The following is a 24,162-nucleotide window of genomic DNA, read 5'->3' as shown; positions in this document are numbered from 1 at the left end:
CTGGAACTGGTGTTACAGATGGTTGTGAGCCTCCATGTGGGTTCTGGGAACTGAACCCAGGTCCTCTGGGAGAACAAGTCCACAAGTCCTCTTAACTTCTGAAAAATCTGTCCAGGTCTAAGAAAACTTTTTTTTTTTTTTTTTTTTTTTTTTTTTTTCAGGAATAAGGAAAGTTGACCCATGGTAGAATGTAATGGAAATGAACTCTCCTCATGCACTGTTTTAAGCTTTCTCATTATGTCCTCCCTGTGAACCTTCTGTCTGTACTGAGGAGTCCTATTTGTAAGAGCAGAGAAAGTGCTAGGAAGCAGAACCCTGTTCTGTGATTTCCTGTGATCAATCTTTGTATTAAAATGAATAGAGTTTAGTAGATTTTGTTCTTTGTATTTTATATAGTTTTGATCCTTTTGAAATTCTTATCCTTTTATTTTCTTCTTTTCAAATATTTCTGATAAAAGAATTATAGAAAGCAAAAATCCAGTGACATCCAAAGTGAGTATTAAATAGCCAAGGGTAAATTTCTTTTTGAATGAGTAGGAGGCCACATTCCTGATTTCTCTAAATTAACACTTAGAGCTATTAAATAGTTGGATATGTCTTTTGCATGACCCTTGAAGGCTGTGGAAATTGGTGTCTTCATTTGGGATGACAGTAACTTTGATAAATAAAAATTAAAAGCGGCCATCATTTTGTAATGAGTTTCAGACCAGGCTACTACTAAAGTGGGAGCACTCATAGAAAAGTTCCCTATGAAGTTGAAAGCAAATGTCTTATTTGATCTTTTAAGAAATTGGGTGAGAGTAACAGCTCCCAACTTCTCACTTGCATGATAGGGAAGCTCCTCTTTTACACACAGAGGAAACTGAGCAACCTGAAGCTGACCAATCAGTTAACCTGTTCTGGTAACATATATATATTCCTCATGTTCCATTCGGTTATTGGAATATTTATTTATTCTGCTTTATGAATGTATGGTCTGATTAGAATAAAAATTAAAGCCAAGTAGATTGCTAAACTCAGTCATCATTTTGTTCTTTGACATTTGTGTTACTTTATATGCCAGTCACTATACTTGTGCATAATAGATCCTGCTAAAATCCATGCTGAGTTTATCTGTACTTGCACACAGAGAGGACTCTGCAAGTAGCAAGCGCTCATAAAATGAATATATGGGGTAGATTTTTTTTCTTGTATCATTGGCTACAGTTAGAGGACCATAAGTAGCTACTGCTACCTTTCTATACTAATAGCTCCTTTGTTCACTGACATATTTTCATAATCTTTCCCATTCTATTTGTTTTCTCCTCAAATTATCAACACTTCATTATTTTACTGCTGCCAAGAAATTTGAAAAAATGAGAAAAATATCTCATTTTGAGACGTTTCATTTTATGCATAGGTAAATCTAATAGGCAAAACTAATTACAGTTAAAAGGTTATTCACCATGCTTCTCAAATTATCTGTTCAGCTATAACCAGGGATAGTAAAACTTAGAAATCAACAGAGATTGCTGAAAGGGATAGTATATCAGTAAAATGGGAAATTTTAATAAAAACCACTTTCCGAAATCTCTTCTAGTGATTGTTGTAATTGGAGCTGCTGGATTGAAAATGTGATAAAAATTGTTCAACAACAGGCAGTGTGCCAGCCTTCAGAATGAATTTATCCAGACATTTTACAACATTAACTCTTTCGATTGGGCTATCTCTTTGTTATTTGTTCATGAGCTCATTATTTTCTTTATATAGTAATGCTGGCAAAAATTTGATCTAACCATCTCAAACTGTAAATCCCCTTAACACAGCTCCTGGCAATATTGCTGCATGCTTATAGAACAAGTTGACAATAAAACTGCATTTGAGTAATGTAGCTGCTTCACATTTTCAGTAAGAAATAATTGTAGCCATTGGAGCATGAAGGTGATGTGCCCACCAGTGTAGAATGCTAGTGTCTTGCATATTACAAGTTCAAATTGTTAGTTAAAATTGCTTCCAAATGAACAGCACACATTCTGTAATTCCTCGAATTTAGTCCAGGTAGTTCTCCTTTAGGTATTTGTATTCCAAAAGGATTAAGTGATTGTATGCTGAGTGTGGTAATAGCATGCTTCCCCATTTGGAGCTTTTATGTTTTTTTTTTTTTTTGTGTGTGTATGTATTCTTCTTTTTTTTCCCCCTGCTAGTTTTATGAAGAGAGATAGAAATATAAGGAAAGGGAATAGAGATCTGGAAGGAGATAGAAGAGGGGAGAACATGAGCAGAATATACTATATGAAAAAAAAAGTTTTTTCTCTTCTTTTTCGTTTTTAATTAATTAATTTTATTTTATATAACAAAGTTCAATTAAATGAAAACAAACATTTATACACAATATTTGGGAATTTGGGCATCGTTCTTTCCAAACTACTTCCTGCTGGTAAGGGGCGCTGTCATGGGGGATTCGAAGAAGATTCAGAAATCCTGGCTGTAGTCTGTCAGGCTGCTTTGTCCAGCTGTTTTGAATGTAGGATCACCTTGTACTCTGTTTCAGGCGGTCTGGTGTGATCAAACCACATTAGTCTGGAAGGAATCCACATCTTTTCATTTTCTGTGGAGACAAAAATAGAAATCCTTTCCCCCAGTAACTTGTCCTTGAACTTAAATTTTGGAGTCAAAGCATTTTTTTTTATATAATTTAATTTATTATTTTACATGTCGATCCCAGTTCCCTCTCCCTCCCTTCCTCCCTCCGTCCTTCCCTCCCTTTTACCCTCTCTGCCCTCTCACATGCACTCTAACCACCCTCCCCTCCCATCCCCCCACCCCAATTCCATATGTAGGGGAATGCCATCCAGTTGGGGTCATGTAGATCTGACAGGTCATGTGAAGTAGGGACTAGGGCTTCTCTCCTGTCTCTAGATTAAGGCAGTTATCCCTCCATGGAGGATATGTTCGCAAAGTCCTTTTGTGCACCTGGCTCCACTGTCTGAGGTCTCTTAGACTGCTCAGACCTTCTGGCTGAGACCCATATTCAGGGGGGTCCGAGTCAGACCCCTGTTGGCTTCCCAGCTATCAGTCTAGTGGCCCTTAGCTCCTCCTTGTTCAGGTAAGCTGTCTCTTTGTGTTTCTGCCGCATGGTCTTGTGCTCTCCATCTGCTTCTGGGTTCTAGTTCGACTCAGTGTTTATGTATGGGTGTTTGATCCTGTTTTCAACAGGCATTAGTTGAGGGCTCCATGGAGAAGTTAGTTGTTGATCTCACTCTCCGGGAAGGGCATTTATGATAGCCTTTCCACGGAAGCTGAGATTGTTAGTTGGGAGCAGTCTTGTAGTTCCCTCGACCTTTCTTTGTGTTCAACTTTATCTTCAAACCAATATTGGCTCCCTCTTTTATGTTCTCTCTCTCTCTGTCTCTGTCTCTCTCTTTCCTATCTTCTATTCCTAACCAGGCTCAATCTTCCTGGTCACACATGTTTTCCTTTCCTCCCCCTTATTTTCTCCTACTTCTCTCTCCATTCGCTTACCTCCCCCCCCCACACTTCACCTGAGCTCTGGGGGAAATGCAAATCAAAACAACTTTGAGATACCATCTTACCCCTGCCAGAATGGCTAAAATTAGAAACACCAGTGATGACTTATGTTGGAGAGGATGTGGAGAAAGTGGAACACTCCTCCACTGCTGGTGGGAGTGCAAACTCATACAGCCATTTTGGAGATCAGTATGGCGGTTCCTCAGGACAATGGGAATTAGTTTACCACAGGACCCTTCAATCCCCCTCTTAGGCATATACCCAAAGGATTCACATCCATGCAACAAAGACATTTGCTCAACTATGTTCATAGAAGCACTATTTGTAATAGCAAGAACCTGGAAGCAACCTAGATGCCCCTCAATTGAAGAATGGTTAATGAAGATGTGGCACATCTACACAATGGAATACTACTCTGCAGAAAAAAATAATGGTATCTTGAAATTCGCAGGCAAGTGGATGGCACTTGAAGAAACCATCCTGAATGAGGTAGCCCAGTCACAAAAAGAGGAACACAGTATGTACTCACTCATGTATGGATTTTAGACCTAGAGCAAAGGATCACCAGCCTATAATTCACATCACCAGACGAACTAGGATACAAGGTGTATTCTAAGAGATTCATATAAAGTCCCTCACAGAACTGGGAAAAAAATATTTTTGAAAGCAAGCCAGTTTACCTGGCTTATCAGCCTACCCTGATATTTTCCTAGAAAGTAAAAACTCTATAGAAGGGCAGAATAAACTCAGGTTTCTCAGTTTGTTCAAAACATCTCTTTTTATCTGTTATTTAAGGAAGTGTCAGTGAACCTAGAAATCCAGGAGGCCAGGAATTCTGTTTCTGGCTGAGAACAGGCTGTATATGATTCTTCACAGTGGGGTTGGCATCCCTCACATGCAATGGTAGGGACAAGAGAAAAATTATAATGTGCTAGTTATGAATCTGGTTCAGAAGGTTCACAATGAAAACCAGAATCAAGGATCTACATACAAATAATCTTATACATAGGGATACTAAACCAGATAATTTCCTAATGAGTATTGGGTGTTACTGTGTGTTATTCTTCATTGATTTTGGTTTGACCAAAAAGTACAGAAGCAACAGTATAAGGCTACACATCCTATACAGAGAAGTTAAAATCCTCATTGACACTGCCCAAAGAGCTAGCATCACCACACATCTCAGTCTTGATCAGATTCACCAAAATGACATGGACTCCTTAGGATGAATCTTTATGTATTTTCTGCCAGTTGAGGGCTAAAGGCTGTGACAAGGAAACAAAAATATTGAAAGATTAGTGAAAGGTCCATTGCTGTTGAGTTTTGTGGAAGGGGTTTCCTGCAGAATTTGGCATGTACTTAAATCAGTGTCATGGGCTGTACTTCAAGGAAGCTCCAGATTGCTTGTATCTGAGACAGTGTTCAGCATCTTTCTCAGGTCCCTGAACCACCAACATTTGATTGGACAATGTTAAATCATAAAATGACACAGCAGAAAGACTCTTTCAGTGTGCAGGTTCAGTGGACCCAGAGCCCCACAAGCAAGCAAGCTGATGATGAAAGAGTAACATGAATGTTGTCTGGGCATAAACTGAGGGAGAGAAGCAGCAGAGTAGATGATTGGAGCAGCATTTGTTTCTTCCCAGATCCGGAAATTTACTTCATATGTATACTGGCTGGTGGTTGTGGACCATCATTGACTTGGTGTAAAATACTTGATTTCTGTATAATAAACTGGTTCCAGGCAACGTTACTGATGCTGATTGTGACCTCTAGTCATTGTAATCGTGAACAGTAACTAAGGTGATAAAGCATGGTGTCTGATGTTCTATTACATTTTTTTCCCAAATGTGAAAGTTAACTAAATGATTGACATAGGAATTATTTAGTGGAGAAATTGTGTCTGTGCTGTGTGTGTGGTTGTGTGTGAAAAGTTTTATTTTGAACTATACTGCTTTGAGATAATGTTTTAAAAAATAGCATTAACAGTTTTCAGCCCAAGTTGTGATGGTTGTTAATGTTCACATTTATGTATTCTTAGGCTTTTTCCACCCCTGGGGTTTGTAAGTTGTTGACTTAAAACATCCTTTAAATAGCTGGCTTCTTGTTTGCAGGCCACAGATTTCAGTGTTTGAGCATTTGAAAGACGGTGCCTGCTTCTCTGTCCTACAAATAACATCATCTAAAGTTTAAGAAAAATCATGGAGACTCTGTTTAATCCAATAATGTTCTTGATATTAGAAAACAAAAGCATATTTATCACAGGAATTTGGTTACCATATTACAACTGATCATGTATTTGTATTGCTTAGATAAATGTAATCACTGTAAACATAAAAAAGATAAAAAGTCAATTAAAAAAAAAAGAGAGAGATGGTATTCCAAATGCCTGAAATCCAATCACTCCAAAATGTTGAGACGGGAATCACTGTGAGTTCAAGGCCAGCTTGGTAACTAAATTAAAGGCCAGCCTGGTCTACCATTGAGAACATGTCTCAAATCTCCAAAATAAATAAACAACAATGTTAATAATTTTTCATGTGTCTTCTTGTCTGTATGTTTCTTGACAGCTCATTTCTTTGTATTACTGGAGAACATGCCACTGTATTATGTTTGCCTATTCACTTACTGAAAAAACTGTTTACAGTATTTGAAAATTATGAATAAAGCTTCTATAAATATTCATGTGTGAGTTTTGTGTGGATTAAGTTTCCAACACATTGGCATAAATATATACAAGTGTGGCTGATGGAATGAGGTTGAACTGAATTTTCCCTTCATGGCTTGGGCTTTTGTTATTTTTAGCTAAAAACCTACCACCAACACATGACTATCATTTGGAATTTTCCTTGTGCCTTATTTTCTGGAAAAAATTTATAGTGTTTTGTGTTTTATATTCAGGTCTACGATATCTTTTGAGTTAATATTTGCAAAGCTCATAGAAACTGTTTCTTGATATATTTTTGTGCATGTCCCAGTGTCCTTTGCTGGAAACACCTCTCTTTGGCTCTGGAGTTGCTTTGGTTCAGTTGTGGAAATTTCGTTGGCCATAAGTGTCAGGACTAGTCTGAGTTCTTTAGCCTGTTTGTTCTCTGTTGATCTGTTTGCCTTTTTCCTTTCTGATCCCTGCTGTCTTGATTGCTGTAGCCTTAAATTACATCCATGCCAGGCTGAGGTAGATCCCACCTGCACAAAGTCTGCCTGCCTGCCTGCCTGCCTGCCTGCCTGCCTGCCTGCCTGCCTGCCTGCCTGCCTGCCTGCCTCCCTCCCTCCCTCCCTCCCTCCCTCCCTCCCTCCCTCCCTCCCTCCCTCCCTCCCTCCCCCTCCCTCCCTTCCTCCCTCCCTCCCTTCCCTCCTTTCTGTTTTTCTTTTTGTTTTTTGGAGATAGGGTTTCTCTGTATTGCTTTGGAGCCTGTCCTGCAACTAGTACTGTAGACCAGTCTGGCCTTGAACTCACAGAGATTCTTGTGCCTCTTTCTCCCTAGTGCCGGGATTAAAGGTGTGTGCCACCAATGACCAGCCAGCAATGTGTTTCTTTTCAAGCTCTTTGTACATGAATTGGTGCTGTAAAGTTCCTGTTTGATAATATCCATATCTCTACCTTGCCTGCAGTGTGTTTCTTCTGAGTCTTGTGTTGTTAACAGTCTGTGTTTTTTGCCATTCAGTACATTTTGATATGTTTGGTTGATAGATAACATATAATAATGGAAGTGCACAAGCCTCTAGTTCCAACCTCTCTGTTGATTGGATGGGAAGTTCCATGTCTGCTGTTGGCTGAGACACAAATGTTCCTTTTGCTAGGGCAGAACCCAAGACATTGTGAATGCAGGTGAGGACTCTACTTCTGAGCCTACTTCAGCCCTTGTTACTCTGTCTACCTGGGAAAAGGGTCTCAATTGAATCATGTGTTCGATGCTTTCAGAGTGGTCCCTGTTGCACAGGAGGTTGGTGATGTGGTTATGAGTTTTCCTTTTCTTTTCCTTTCCTTTTTTTCTTTCTTTCTTTTTTTTTTTCCTTCAGAGTAGGTCTGAGTCTTTTGGAGAGCCCATGTATCTGGGCAACAAAGTTCCCAGAGCTTCTAGGCCTTCCAATGTCTTCTTCCAAGAGATGGCTGACTTCGAAGATCCCCCCTCCCCATGCTATGATGGATAGATTGGGCAGGGATTTGGGATTGGTTAGACTCTGGGGCAAAGTCCTATTGGCTAGAATCTGGTAGGCTCTTCTTTGAGGAAGTGTGGGAAGGACAGATTGTAGGGACAAATTAGAAGATTACTTTCTTACTTTCTGTTCTAGGACTGTTTGAGTTTCTGTTAAGTGTGAAGCTTTTCTTCCAGTCTTGCCTTTGAGACTCGACCATCTCCCAAGGGAGCAGTCACAAAAGTGCCAGTCTCTCTGAGGACAAGATCCAAGTGTGTATGTGTCTTTCTTTTCAACTTGTCCTTGCATGCCTATAATTGCCTTTTCAGTTTCTCTGTCCGCCCTGGCTTCAGATAGCTCTGGTGTTAGGGTTCTCTGCCTCATTGTGCTTGTCAGTCCTTCAGGTTTTATGAATGTTTCAACTGAGTGTTTCAAGTTCATTGTGTCTAAAATCAATATTCAGATATTTTAGAAGACTTTGTAAGTGTTGTTCCTAGAATGAATTAGATGATTTTGGCAGTGTTTTTCAAGGTTCCTTAGGTTGTTGATTGAGCAGTCATTCATAAAGTTATTATTCACAAAAATAATGCATATGGTCTATTAATTATATTTGAATTTGATCTAAATAAAAGAAAACATAACTTTCAGATTCCATAGAAGACTATGTGGTTTTAATAAACTGAAGCTTGTGGGAAGTAATAAGGAACATCATGAATCTGTTTAATATAGTTGCTACCTCCATACACATTTTGAGACCTTTAAATTCACTTGGATCATTACCTTTGGCCTAATTAATACTTCCTTTTCTAAGTGATTGCTTACAATACAAATATACCGTTCCTTGTTCTGCTCACTTCACACCCACCGCACCTTCAGAACACTGATCAGTATTGGGGTTAGGTAAATAAATTCCTCCTTTGTGTATATTACTTTCTAACTAGGAAATTCACAGCCCCTTTGGAAAAACCAAGGGAAAATGCCTATAGATCTTGAATAAGGTTTCATCCCCATGTTCTTTATTCCTGCCTGTTGTTGAAACTGTCACAATCTAACTTCTAATTGGCAGGCTCTTGTCTGGAATTTCTATGCATTTAATTGTTTTGTTTAATGATGTTTGGATTCATCTTTCCTTATCCCATCTAGGTCATTGTACAAAAAGCCCTTGAGACTGGATTAGGATGAATCCCTAACAAACAAACCTTAGAAGCTTCTCTTATTCATCAAGTTCCTATAGAGTTGCCTGTTATGTTTACTCTGCCTTTCGCTCCTCTTTCCTAGTTACAGAATACCTGTTTCCATGCCAGGACCTGCATGTACAGCAGTGCACTGCATGATATTTCCCTGCTCAGAAGGGAAATCTACTTGATGGTGATCCAGTGTTCTACCTTGGAAGGAAAAAATGAAATTGAGATGTTTTCACTGAATTCTTCAGAGCGTCTATTCCTCACTCTTCTGCTTTTCAGTGCACCAGAAATGCCTATAGGTTTAAAAGAAACATCAGTTAATGTAATACTAACTTCTTAAAACACCCCACCCACCCTAACCTTTGCAACAATGCTGGTACAGTCTTCTATCTGGACTAACTACCATCCATTCCTCAGCTTGTCATCCAAGTGATGAGATTTGTCAAGTAAAATCAAAGATACTTAAGTCACAAATGCAACTATTCAGGATTGACTTAGGAAGTAAGTTTTGGTCTCTAGCTGGCTCGATGCATGAGCAGCTATCTCACTATTGTGTACTGCACCATGTAATGATTTTTATTTTTTTTTAATTTTCATAGTCTTTTATTTTAATATTATTATTTTGTTTTATTTTAATGTTGATCCCAGTTCCCGCACCCTCCCTCCCTCTTACCCCCTCTCTCCCACCTCTCATGCACCCTACCACTCTCCCATCCCAACCATCCACCCCAATTCCATATGTAGGGCAATGCCATCCAGGTGGGGTCATGCAAATCTGTCAAGTCAATTGAAGTAGGGACTAGGACTTCTCTCCTGTCTCTAAGTTAAAGGAGTATTCATCCATGGGGGATGCGTCCACAAGGTCCTTTTGTGCACCAAGAATACATCCTGGTTCCACTGTCTGAGGTCCCTTAGACTGCTCAGTCCTTCTAGCTGAGACCCATATTCAGGGGGTCTGAGTCAGTCCCATGCTGGATTCCCAGATATCAGTCTGGGGGCCCGTTAGCTCCTCCTTGTTCAGGTCAGCTGTCTCTATGTGTTTCTGCAACCTGGTCTTGTCCTTTCCCTCTGCATCTGGATTCTAGTTGCACTCAGTGTTTAGTTATGGGTGTTTGCTTCTGTTTCCAACAGGTACTAGATGAGGGCTCCATGATGGTGAATAAGTTAGTTGTTGATCTCACTATCAAGGAAGGGCATTTATGGTAGACTTTCCACAGTTGCTAAAAGGTTAGTTGGCGGCAGTCTTGTAGGTCTCTAGAGCTTTCTTTAGGTTCAGTTTTCTATTCAAACCAATGATGGGTCCATCTTTTATGTTTATCCTCTCTCTCCTGTCTTCTCTTACTACCCTGACTCAATCCTCCTAGTCGGATGTGCTTTTCTCTCCTCCCCTTCTCTTTCTCCACTTCTATCTCCATGCACTGTCCCCCCAACTTCCGATGTGCTCTGGGGGACTTGTCCCTTTCCCCTTCTGTGAGGGACCTTATAAGAATCTCTTAGAATACACCTTGTATCCTAGTTCCCCAAGTGGTGTGAATTATAGGCTAGTGATCCTTTGATCTTGGTCTAAAATCCATATATGAGCAAGGACATACCATGTTCCTCTTTTTGTGACTGGGTTACCTCATTCAGGATGGTTTCTTCAAGTGCCATCCACTTGCCTGCAAATTTAAAGATACCATTATTTTTTTCTGCAGAGTAGTATTCCATTGTGAAGATGTGCCACATCTTCTTTATCCATTCTTCAGTTGAGGGGCATCTAGGTGCTTCCAGGTTCTTGCTATTACAAATAATGCTTCTATGAACACAGTTGAGCGAATGTCTTTGTTGCATGGATGTGAATCCTTTGGGTATATGCCTAAGAGGGGGATAGCCGGGTCCTGTGGTAAACTAATTCCCATTTGCCTGAAGAACCACCGTAATGATCTCTAAAATGGCTGAACGAGTTTATACTCCCACCAGCAGTGGAGGAGTGTTCCCCTTTCTCCACATCCTTTCAAAAATAAGTTGTCATTGGTGTTTCAAATTTTAGCCATTCTGGGAGGAGTAAGATGGTATCTGAAAGTTGTTTTGATTTGCATTTCCCTGATAGTTAAGGATGTTGAGCACATTCTTAAGTGTCTTTTAGCCTTTTTGATTTCCTCTATTGAGAATTCTTTCTTCAGTTCTGTACCCAATTTTTTAATAGGGTTATTTTGTGTTTTGTTGACTAGTTTCTTGAGTTCTTTGTATATTTTGGAGCTCTTTGTCAGATGTAGGATGGTGAAAATCTTTTTCCAGTCTGTGGGCTGCTGTTTGGTCTTGTTCGACTGTGTCCTTTGCCTTATAGAAGCTTCTAAGTTTGAGGAGGTCCCATTTATTAATTGTTGATGTCAGTGTCTGTGGTACTGGAGTTATGTTCAAGAAGCAGTCTCCTATACTAAATTGTTCAAGGGTACCTCCTACTTTCTCTTCTAGGAGGTTCAATGTGGCTGGATTGAAGTTGAGGCATTTGATCCATTTGGACTTGAGTTTTGTGCATGGTGATAGACATGGGTCAATCTGCAGTCTTCTACATACCCTCATCCAATTGTGCCAGCACCATTTGTTGAAGATGCTTTCTTTCCCCCATTGAATTCTTTTAGCTGTTTTGTCGAAAATCAGGTGTTTATAAGTGTTGCAGTTTATATCCGGATTTTTGATTTGATTCCATTGGTCTACTTGTCTATTTTTGTGCCAATACCAGGCTGTTTTCAGAACTATAGCTCTGTAGTACAGCTTAAAGTCAGGGATGTTGATGCCCCCTAAATTTCATTTATTGTAAGACTTTTTTTTTTTTTTTTTTTTTTTTTTTTTTTGCTATTCTCAGTCTTTTGTTTTTCCATATAATGTTGATTATTAACCTTTCAAGGTCAGTGAAGAATTGTGGTGGGATTTTAATGGGGGAGGATTGCATTAAATCTCTAGATTGCTTTTAGCAATATTGCAATTTTTACTATATTTATTCTATCTATCCAAGTACATGGGAGATCTTTTCATTTTCTGGTATCTTCTTTAATTTCTTTCTTTAGAGCCACAAAGTTCTTATTATATAGGTCTTTCACTTGTTTGGTAAGCATTACCACAAGATACTTTATGTTGCTTGTGGCTATTGTAAAGAGTGATGTTTCTCTGATTTCTTTCTCAGCCCCTTTGTCATCTGAATAAAGTAGGGCTACTGATTTTTTTGAGTTTATCTTGAATTCTGCTAGTTTACTGAAGGTATTTATCAGCTGTATGTGTTCCCTGGTAGAGTTTATTGGGTTGCTTTTGTAAACTATCACATCATCTGCAAATAAAGACAGTTTGACTTCTTCCTTTCCAATTTGGATCCCCTTAATCTCCTTTTGTTGTCTCATTGTTTTAGCTAGAACTTCAAGTACAATATTGAAGAGTTATGGAGGGAGAGGATAGCCTTGCCTTCTTCCTGACTTTAGAGGAATCACCTTAAGCTTCTCTCCATTCAGTTTGATGTTGGCTGTTGGTTTGCTGTATATTGCTCTTATTATGTTTAGATATGTTCCTGTTATCCCTTATCTCTCCAAGACCTTTATCATGAAAGGGTGTTGAATTTTGTCAAATGCTTTTTCAGCATCTAAGGAGATGATTATATGGTTTTTCTTTTTCAGTTTGTTTATATGGTGGATCACGTTTATAGATTTTTGTATGTTAAACCATCCCTGCAATCCAGGGATGAAGCCTACTTGGTTATGGTGAATGATTTCTCTGACGTATTCTTGGTTTCTGTTTGCCAGTATTTTATTGAGTATTTTTCCATTGATGTTAATCAGGGATATTGGTCTGTAGTTTTCTTTCTTAGTTGTGTCTTTGTGAGGCTTGGGCCTCGTAGAAAGAGTTTGTCAATGAACCTTCTGTTCCTATTGTGTGGAACAATTTGAGGAGTACTGGTATTAGTTCTTCCTTGAATTTCTGTTAGAATTCTGCACTGAAGTCATCTGGCCCTGAGCTTTTTTTTTTTTGGTTGGAAGGCTTTCGAAGACTGCTTCTACTTCACTGCGGATTATAGGTCTATTTAAGTTGTTTGTCTGTTCTTGATTTAATGTTGGTAAGTGAAAGTTATCTATAAATTTGTCCATTTCCTTTGAATTTTCAAATTTTGGGGAATACAGGCTTCCAAAGAATTACCTGATTTTGTTAATTTTCATATTCTCTCTCTGCTTTTTCGTTAGTTTGGATAAAGGTTTGTCTATATTGTTGATTTTTTCAAAAAACCAACTCTTTGTTGCATTGATTTTTTTGTATTGTTTCCCTGGTTTCTATTTTGTTGATTTGAGCCCTCAAATTGATTATTTCCCAGCATCTACTCCTCCAGAGTGAGTTTGCTTCTTTTTATTCTAAGGCTTTCAGTTGTGCTGTTAATTCTCTTATGTGACTATCCTCTGTTTTCTTCATATGGGCACTTAGTGCAATGAAATTCCCTTGTAACACTGCTTTCTATGTGTTCCATAAGTTCGGGTATGTTCCTCATTCTCGTTGAATATTAGACAGTTTTTAATTTCTTTCTTTACTTCTTCTTTGACCCAGGTGTTGTACAATTGCAAATTGTTCAGTTTCCATGAGTTTGCAGGTTTTCTGCTATTTGTGTTGTTGTTGAATTCTAATTTTAAAGCATGGTGGTCTGATAAGATACAGAGGAGTCTTCCAATTCTCTTTTATCTGTTGAGGTTTTTTATGCCACCTAATATGTGGTCGATTTTAGAGAAGCTTCCATGTGGACCAGAGAGAGAAGAAGTTATATTCTTTTGTGTTTGGATGGAATGTTCTATAGATGTCTGTTAAACCCAGCTGATACATAACATCTGTTATTTCTTTTGTTTCTTGTTGAGTTTCTTATTAGTGATCCTGTCTAGTGGTGAAAGTGGTATGTTGAAGTCTCCCACTATAAGTGTGTGAGGTTTTATGTGAGATTTGAGCTTTAGTAGCGTTTCTTTTACGAATGTAGGTGCCTCTGTATTTGGGGCATAGATGTTCAGAATTGAGACTTTGTGTTGATGGATTTCTCCTGTGATGAATACGAAATAACAGTCATCTTCTTTTTTGATTAAGTTTGCTTTGAAGTCTAACTTGTTAGATATTAGGATAGCCACACCTGCTTGCTTCTTAGGTCCATTTGATTGGAATATCTTTTCCCAACCCTTTACCTGAGGTAATGTCTTTCTTTTTAGCTAGATGTGTTTCTTGTCCATTTGATTGGAATATCTTTTCCCAACACTTTACCCTGAGGTAATGTCTATCTTTTTATCTAGATGTGTTTCTTGTATGCAGCAGAAGGATGGAGTCTGTCTTCGTATCCATTCTGTTAGTCTGTGTCTTTTTATAGGTGAGTCAAGACCATTAATGTTGAGGGTGAGTAAGTAGCAAGCATTGACTGTTAATGCTTGTTTGTTTTAGATTTGTTGTTGGCAGTGGTATTGTGAAAATATTTGTCCTGCTTTACCCTTGATTTCTGGTGTAGTGGGATTATCTGTTGTCTACATCTTTGTGAGCTTAGTTAACTTCCTTGGTTTGGCATTTTCCTTCCAAAACTTTCTGTAAGGCTTGATTTGTAGATACGCTTTGTGAAAATCTGGCTTTGTTATCAAATATCTTGCTTTCTCCATCTATAGTGATTGAGAGTTTTGCTGGGTATAGTAGCCTGTGCTGGCATCCCTGGACTCTTAGTACTTGTACAACATCTATCCAGGACCTTCTGGTCTTGAGTGTTTCCATGGAGAAGTCAGGTGTAATTTTGATAGGTCTGCCTTTATGTGTTACCCGTCCTTTTTACTTCAGTGCTGGTAATATTCTTTCTTTATTCTGTATGTTATGTGTTTTGATTATTATATTTCAAGGGGGTCTTTTTTCTTTGGTCCCATTTATTTGGTGTTCAGTATGCTTCTTGTACCTTCATGGGAATGTCCTTCTTCTTGTTGAGAAAGTTTTCCTCAATGATTTTGTTTAATATGTTTCATGTACCTTTGAGCTGGGCTTCCTCACCTTCCTCTATGCCTATTATCCTTAGGTTTGGCCTTTTCACAGTGTCCCACATTTCTAGGATGTTTTGTGTTAAGGATTTGTTGGATTTACGATTTTCTTTGGTCGATGAATCTATTTCCTCTAGAGCATCTTCAGCGACTGAGATTCTCTCTTCCAGTTTGAATTCTGTTGGTTATGCTTGTGTCTGTAGTTCCCAATGATTTGCCCAGTTTTTCTATTACCAGCATTCCTTTGGTTTGTGTTTTCTTTATTTTCTCTATTTCAGTTTTCAAGTCTTGAACTGTTTCCTTAACCTTTTAATTGTTTTTTCTTAGCTTTCTGTACTTTCTTTAAAAAATTTTTCAGTTCTTCCAATTTTTTGTTTGCTTTTTTCTTCCATTTCTTTAAGGGATTTTCTCACATCTTCTTGGAGGGCCTCTATCATTTTTATGATGATAATTTTTAAGCCATTCCCTTGTGCTTCATCTGCTTTGTTGTGTTCTGCTCTAGTTGGTGTAGATTCCCTAGATTCTGGTGGTGTCCTGCTTGCCTTTCTGTTGTTAGGTGTTTTCTTGTATTGCTGTCTTCCTATAGCTTCATCCAGTAGGTGTTGGTGGGGTCTCTCCCTTTCTCTATAGTACTTCCCGGTGGGCTTAGTTGGGTCAATGTCTGTAGCTCTGAGTGGTCCAAGCTCCCTAGGAGTTCTCTCTATAGGCAGGGGCCCGGCGATGGGGGTCAGCGATCAGGCTCCAGCAGAAGACTGGCGATAGGGGTCAAAGATCCCAAAGGCTGGGTCTCAGGATGTTCTTCGTATCTATAGGCATATCTAGCCTGGGCCTGGCATTCGCCAGCTGAGGCCTCTTTAGCAGAGGCTCTGCAATAGGGGTCAAGGATCCTGCTGGTAGGAACTCAGAGTGGTCTTGCAGAGATAGGAGGGTCCCTGGGAGGGTCCGGGAACTCTAGTAGAGGACATGCAGTGGAGGTTGGAGACCAGGCATGTGGAAATTACGTGTTGTCCCACGTTTATAGGCAAGTCTAGTGTGTTCAGAGCTGCTCCTGGAAGTTCCCTGAAGGTATCTGGATTGCTGGCTCTATCCTCTTTCCCAGTGCTCAACCAGAGTGGTGGGACAGTGGGCAGGGTGTGGCACAGGGTAGGGGGAGGGCAGGCTCTCGGTGGGGGTGGGTAGGGGTGAATGGTGGTTGGTGAGGATGTATCAGAGCTCCAAGAGCACTCTCGGTGGGGACAGGATGCAGGGCAGGGTGATCCAGGGCCAACCCAGGGAATTCCTGGGGAAGGGTGTGGGGAAGAGTCCACCCGAATTGGTCCCAGACTCACCTGTAGCCAAGACCTGGCAATGCGGGACTAAGGCTGGGCTGATAGTCAGGATGTTTCTGCACCCATAGGCAGATCTATCTGGGACCTGGCACTCCCCAGCTGAGGCCTCTTTAGCAGATGCCCCGAGATGGGAGTCAAGGATCCTGCTGGCAGGAACTCAGAGTGGTCCCGCAGAGACAGGTGGATCTCTGGGAGGGACCAGGAACTCCAGTGGAGGACAGGCAGTGGGGGTAGGAGACCAGGCATGTGGAAATTGCAGGTGGTCCTGTGAAGATAGGCAGGTCTATTGTGCTCAGAGCGGCTCCCGGAAGTTCCCCCACCATGTAATGTTTTAATTATTACTTATATATATATGTGTGTTTGCATATTTACATGCAACATCACATATAGAGGGAGGTCAGAGGACAACTTTTGAGAGTAGGTTTCCTCTTACTATGTGAGTCATAGGGATATGAAACTTAGGTCATCAGGCATGGCAAGAATCACATGTACCCTCTCACTACTTTGGCTTTTTGAAGTCACTTTCCATCCTTTCATCTTCTGACATCCATTTAGTCTTTTTTAACTTTACTACACACTGCTCAGTTGTCTTTCTTTTTCTTCATTACATTTTTTATTTAGTGTGTGTTTGTGGGTACGTGCCATAGTGTATCTATATGTGGAGGTTAGAGGACAACTTGTTAGTGTGGCTTCTTACCTTCTACCAAGTGGGTCCAGAGCTTGTCAGTTTATCAGGCTGATGGCAAATATCTTAACCTACTGTGATGTTGGATAATGGTCTTGTTCCCTGTAGATTTTTCACTGGTATCAGTAGCCAGGCATGAAGTATAGGCTGGGTTACCAGACTAGGAAAATTCTGGTAAGAGGAAAGGCTGAGACATAGAAGAAGCAAGATGAGAACACCTTACTGCGCAATGGTACCAAGCCATGTGGCTAAACATAGATAAGAATTATGGGTTAATTTAATTTGTAAGAGATTTTTAGTAATATGCCTCAGAAATAGGCCAAAGGATTTATAATTAATAGATGCCTCTGTATGTTTATTGGGACTGAACAGCTGTGGGACCTGGCAGGGCAGAAACTTCTCTCTATACTACTAAGTCATATCACCAGCCCTTGCCTGTTTCCCATATTGCTCATTCACAATCTTTTTTCTTGATTGTTAAGTAGAGAATTCTGTGTTGTTGGGTCCCAAGTCATCTTCCATTTTCCTTGTTTTATTATATAATACAAATTTCTCGGCTACCCTGACATCTATGAATTCCAGATGAAGACATCCTATTATCTACATTACATCATTTGTTGGTATATGTCATTCATCATGTAATTGTGGGGTTTTGATCTGAGAGACACAGTCTTATGAGATTTTGTCCCTGTGTGAACAATTAACATGATCAGCATTAACAGTGATGTCACTAAGCATTTAATCTTATGAGGCCAGAATCTTATAATCCATCAACTAAAAAGTTATTATGTGGTACATACCTATATTCAAATATGAATTCTTCATATTGGCCCACTTCATTTCCTCTTGCCTTTTTAAAGAATTATTTATTTATTTATTTATTATATAGTATTCTGCCTGCATGTATATCTGCAGGCCAGAAAAGGTCACAGATCTCATTATGGATGGTTGTGAGCCACCATAGTGGTTTCTGGGAATTGAACTCACAACCTCTGGAAGAGTAGCCAGTGCCCTTAACCACTGAGCCATCTCTCCATCCCTTCCACTTGCTTCTTATTATCTTCATATGTATTTAGCAGTGAATATAGTTTCTCTGAACATTTTCATTCAGGAAAATAACACCCAATAACTTCTTTCCCTTTAAAGTGTACAACTGCCCCAGTTCCTTCTAGATATGGCACACAGATTACTATTAGGGAATATACTTTGTAATCATTTTAGGATTGCATACATGATATACTGGAGGGAAAGGAAGCGTAATTATTTATTGATAACCAGAGGAATGTTTTATTTATTCCAGTTGATCTGTAATTTGAGGACATGTATGTACCTATAAACATGTCATCTGGAAAAAGAAGCCACCATTGCTTCATTAAGGAACCTGTGAGATGGAGTCCAGAAATATTCAAAAACGTGGCCTCTTAATCTGTCTCCTTTGCCTTGAGTCCCACATTGGCATGGGAAAGAGAGTTATACATAGAACATTTGTGTGAATAGATAGCTAAGAAAGAAAGAAACTTCCCACAACACCTGTGCAGTTGTAATTAGGGAAGTTAAGTGGAGAAGATCCTATCTTGAATCCTGTTAACATAATCACACACCAGAATGCTGAAAAATACCTACAGATTTTCCACATGAAACATGTTAAGACTTTTTCCCCCTGTAAATCCTATTTCTTTTATTCTGGTTTAAACCAGTAAGATTTCCACTTGGATCCTGCAGCAATATTTTTTTTACTGTTATTTTTATCAAGTGTTTGAAGGAACTGTCAAGTTCCTCATCTGTGGTCTTTACTCATCCATGTTTTCTGGATGGTTATGTTGCACAGAGAATTTCTTCCAAAGAATGTCCTCACATTGGAGCTACCAGGAAAGGACAGGTTGTAAGTGTCCTGAAGGGTTTGTGAAAGTCCTGTGGATGTAAGGGGCAGACTTGTTTGATGTTATACTTTGAGATAATGTCACATAAACAATCATTTGTGATATGTAATTATCTTTAGAATGTACAGGTAAATAGGTAAATGTTTCCTTGGTTGTGAACATATTTCCTTTCTTTTTCTATAATAGTCTCTTTTATATCAATTAGTATTCTTCTTTAGTCCCCATGTTGCTATGGTTCCAGTTATTTGGAAACTGTCTCGATTACTGTGATGGCTAGGAATATGGTTACTGAGCAGAGTGAGGATGTAGAGGGGCCAAGACTAAGAGAGGGTCAGGCTCTGCATGGTTCAGCATTCCAGGGTGGGTCCCTACATGCAGAGCCGACCCAGGAATCCAAGAAAAGTATAGGGGGAATTGGACTTTGGCTTGCCCCAGATTCACCTCAAGCAGAGGGTGTAAGTGGGCCAAAACTGAGATGAAGGTATGCTCCAGATGGTCTGGTATGGCAGGCCGGGTTTATTACAGGCAGAGTCAACACAGGAAGTTCCAATGAGAGCATGAGGGGAGTTGGACCTGACCTGGCCCCAGACTTACCTCAAGCAGAGTGTTGGGGCAGGGGCAAGCTATTCTGTAGTTCTTATAGAAACATGAGAATTCACATTTAATTTATTTAAGCTTCAAATATTCAACTTAAATCAGCTCAAATTAAATAACTCAAAGGAAAATATTGGCATACAGGACTACTTTATTCTCTGTATTTGTAAATAAATTTTATTTAGAACATAGCTATATTTATTTATTTCTATGTTGCCTATGATATTTTTAGATTGCAACAGAACTGAGTAGCTTTGACAGAGACTGATGGCCCATGTAGCATAAAATATTCCTATTCTACTCTATATAGAACAAGCTGGCTAAACCCTGTTCTGGATTACTCCAGTGCGCATGGAATTCCTTTGCAGCCAGGATCTCATTGGTTTGGAACGCTTCAAGGGAAAACCTCCACACAAATGATGTGTTTCCTATTCAGCTGGTGGGAGCTATGGATGAGGAATGGTAAAAGAATGAACTTAAAATTTTGGTCTGGTGAGAACATCTAAACCATGGGAGATGCATAGTGATCTGAGGATGGTTTCAAAGCATGGAAAGCCAGGAAGAATTGGCCACCATGAATTTTGGAACAAACTTAAAAAAAATCTATGTGCCCTAAAAATGTCTCTGTACAGTTAAGAACAATTACTTTTCATTTTTGGAGAAAGTAGACATTTCTCCAAATTAAAAGAAACACATTGGGATTTGGTTATTGAGCAATATCTTTGAGTTATCACTCCAATTGTTACTGACTCTCATCTCACCTTCTGGTCCAATCAGTTTTGGAGGGAATAGTTATGAAATGAAAGTCTTAGACTTTCTGAACCATTTTTTTCCAATTAGTTTTCAACACACTGTCTAAATGTCATCTATGCAGACATCAGAGGCAAACAATCCTCATCTGTTCTTTGACTTGGATAAAATTGCTTTTCTAGCCAATATTATTTTCAGGGCCCTGTTGTTTCAGAACAAAATGGATTTCAGTGGAAGGTAGATGACATGATATCTTTGAGGAAACTTGCTTTGGGTCTGCAAGGCTAAGATAGTATAGAAATTGAATTTCTTATCCTGAATTTAGTCTGTAAATTAATCATAGTTTCTCGAGTCTTTTAACTTGACAAATGTATACTCCTAAAGCAAGAAAGACAGTAACAGTATTTCTATCATGCAATAGTGATAATGCAGTTTCCATTGTTTTACTTTAGTACGTTTGTCTGTGTATTAACGTATATATGTGTGATGTATACGCATGTATATGTGCAAGTACATGTGCCTGTGTGTAAGCCAGAAGATATCAGGTGTCCTGCTCTGAGGCAGAGGATCACACTAAACATGGTTCTATGCAGGTGGTTGACAAGACCTGTCTTAGACCCTGACAGTACTGGGGTTACAGACCCATGATGCCATGTCTGAAAGTTTTGTGTTTTTTTTTTTTTTTTTTTTTTTTTTTTTTTTAAGGTGGCTGCTTGGAACTGAACTCAGATCCCTACATTTTTGCAGCAAGTACTCTTTTTTTTATTCTTTAGAGTTCATAGCCTTTCCTCCCTCCCCATTTGGTCCCTCTGCTTTCCTTGTGTTGTTGGAGATGTGCTTGCTTAGTTTCTGGCTCTGACTGCTGCCACCATTCCCCCCTCTCCAGTATGTACTCTTCTTCTGAAACCACAGAAAAATCAAACCTCCTTTCTGTAAGTTTCTTTGGTTGTGGGATTTTACCACAGCAACTAAAAGTAACCAAACAGTCCCTTTATTAAAAACTGGAAAAATAAGGAAAATTAAATGATATTTATTGCAACTAAAAAGACTATTTAAGAAAAACAGTTTGGAAGGTTGTCATGCCTATGGTATCAGAAGTTTTAAAAAGAAAATTTCACGTTTTTAAAGGCTGATATGTTATCATGAAGGTGAATTTACCAAAGATATACTTTAGTATTCTTGATAAACAGTTCAAAATGACATTTGCCCCCTTTTAAAATTTGTATGACAGTTTGATCTTAAACTCAAAAAGATTAAATGTATTGTCTCTGAAATTTAATAGATTTGGAAATTGATAATGAATATACTATGTTGCATTCACAGGTAATTTCTGTTTGTAGGACTCAAGCTGAGTTCCTATGACTGCCTGATTTTCCTGTCCTAAGTCACATCGTTCCTGTTATGGAGGGGTAATTTTCTCAGTGAAGAAGCAGTTGTCCCTCTCTCTAGAGTTAGTTTAACCTCTGTAACCAATGCCTATTATTTTTCAAGGTGAGAATATGAGACTTTTCTGAGTAATTTCTATATTTCTTCTTAGTTCATGATTTTATGATCAACAGCATTAGGGATCATAGGAATATATATATATATATATATTCACTTGCAATCAATAGAAGCTATCTGGAAAACCTAAAAAATTGGGACATTCATGGGAAGGATAATGGATATGGAAGAGTTCACAGATCAATGAAAAGTTTTGACAATGGGTCTTGGCAAGGGATGGAGACTGTAAGAGCTACATGGATCAGCTTTCATCAGATGAAGTAGCATCAGGCCTCTGCTTTGCCTCAGTGGGAATGAGGAAGTTTTGCCGTGCCCAGCTTCAAAACACTACTAAGTTCACAGTCTGGGATGAGATCCACAGTCTCACTTGTAGATTACAGGAGAAAGTGATTCATTGTTTTAAAATTGCTTCTTGACTATATCAAACAGTAGATATTAATTCCATAGTGAAAAGCAAGTTGCTTTTATTAAAGAATGTGGAATGATTGTAACTGGAAAGAGTCAGTATGTATCTACTTTTGAATCTGTGTTTGTAAAAACAGTGCAGTTTTATGCTTTTTTTTTCAACTCACTTTCACCTTCAAAATTTTGAAATCAGTCAGATTTTGTAATGTAGTTTATTTATTGATTTTTAAGATTATATGATTTGGAATTTTTCATTTACATCTTTGTAAATAAATGTGTGCAACCAGGAAGATTGAGCCTGGTTAGGAATAGAAGACAGGAAAGAGAGAGAGAGACAGAGAGACAGACAGACAGACAGAGAGAGAGAGAGAGAGAGAGAGAGAGAGAATGTAAAAGAGGGAGCCAATATTGATTTGAAGATAAAATTGAACACAAAGAAAGGTTTAGAGAACTACAAGACTGCTGCCAAATAACAATTTGAGCTTCCGTGGGAAGGCTACCATAAATGCCCTTCCCGGAGAGTGAAATCAACAACTAACTTATCCATGGAGCCCTCAACTAATGCCTGTTGGAAACAGGAACAAACACCCATACATAAACACTGAGTCGAAGTAGAACTCAGATGCAAATGGAGAGGACAAGACTATGTGGCAGAAACACATAGAGACAGCTTACCTGAACAAGGAGGAGCTAACAAACCACCAGACTGATACCTGGGAAGCCAGCATGGGACTGATTCAGGCCCCCCTGAATATGGGACTCAGCTAGAAGGACTGAGCATTCTAAGGGACCTCAGACAGTGGAGCCAGGTGTATCCCTGGTGCACAAAAGGACTTTGCGAACACATCCCCCATGGAGGGATAACTGCCTTAATCTAGAGACAGGAGAGAAGCCCTAGTCCCTACTTCACATGACCTGTCAGACCTACATGACCCCAACTGGATGGCATTCCCCTACATATGGAATTGGGGTGGGGGGATGGGAGTGGAGGGTGTTTAGAGTGCATGTGAGAGGGCAGAGAGGGTAAAAGGGAGGGAAAGAGGGAGGGAGGGAGGGAGTGAGGGAAAGGGAACTGGGATCGACATGTAAAATAATAAATTAAATTAAAAAAAATGCTTTGACTCCAAAATTTAAGTTGAAGGACAAGTTACTGGGGAAAAGTATTTCTATTTTTGTTTCCACAGAAAATGAAAAGATGTGGATTCCTTCCAGACTAATGTGGTTTGATCAAGCCAGACTGCCTGAAACAGTACCAGGTGATCCTACATTCAAAACACAGCTGGACAAAGCAGCCTGACAGACTACAGCCAGGAGTTCTGAATCTTCTTTGAATCCCCCATGACAGAGCCCCTTACCAGCAGGAAGTAGTTTGGAAAGAACGACGCCCAAATTCCCAAATATTGTCTATAAATGTTTGTTTTCATATAAATAGACTTGGTTATATAAAATAAATAAAAAGAAAGAACAGAGAACAGAGAATAAAAATATTGTGTGATTACAGTTGCTAAAAGAATGAATATGTTAATAATTTTAAATTTATACTTAAAAATGAAATATTTCTAGACTAGTCTAACACATTTTTTTAAATCTAGAGTTTCATTTATTTTTCTCTAAGAAGAAACTGCAGCTATATTAATAATAGAAACTATAAAATTTCAAGACAAACTGCTGTTACCATTTTGAAATGTCCCAAAGTATCATACTTCCTTTCAGATGTGGCACCATTAGTTTTCTAGCAGTATTTTTGTGTTATTATTGCTGTTCATAGTTTGGATTGCTCTTCTTTTCTACATACTTTTGCTTCTGACATGGTTTTTCTTCATCCTTAGCATTGTTAACTGCTTGCTGAGATAATTTCAGTTTCCACAAAACCTGTGCATGTATTTGTAATCCTCTCTTTGATCACCTTTAGGTTTCTGGTAAGTGATGCAATAACCCTCTGTAGTTTGTTAGAAATACAGTTTGGATATAGCTTCCAATTTATTTATTTATTTTTCTACCAACTTTGTCAACTGGCTTTTCATTGATCTCAGTTGCCTCTGCAGACTGGGCTTTTTGAGGGGTTGCTTGTGTGAAATCATTATCCTTTACTTCTCATACTCAGTCATCACTGTCTGGTTCTGTTCCACACTTATGTGGAGAACCCAGAACCGACACTGTGACAGTAAGAGTTTAATACTTTTTTTTAAA

The 24,162-nt window shown here is 39.0% G+C and overlaps 1 pseudogene; it reads left to right on the top strand.

The window, feature by feature from the left end:
• The first annotated feature begins 749 nt into the window (after positions 1–749).
• Positions 750–24,162, top strand: part of LOC127237429 (casein kinase I-like) — an 83,585-nt pseudogene continuing 60,172 nt past the window's right edge.

This window comes from Phodopus roborovskii, unplaced genomic scaffold (genome assembly GCF_943737965.1).
Source record: "Phodopus roborovskii unplaced genomic scaffold, PHOROB, whole genome shotgun sequence".
Taxonomy (NCBI): Eukaryota; Metazoa; Chordata; class Mammalia; order Rodentia; family Cricetidae; genus Phodopus; species Phodopus roborovskii.
Note: the sequence above shows the minus strand (reverse complement) of the source record. Positions and strands in the feature narration are given on the sequence as shown.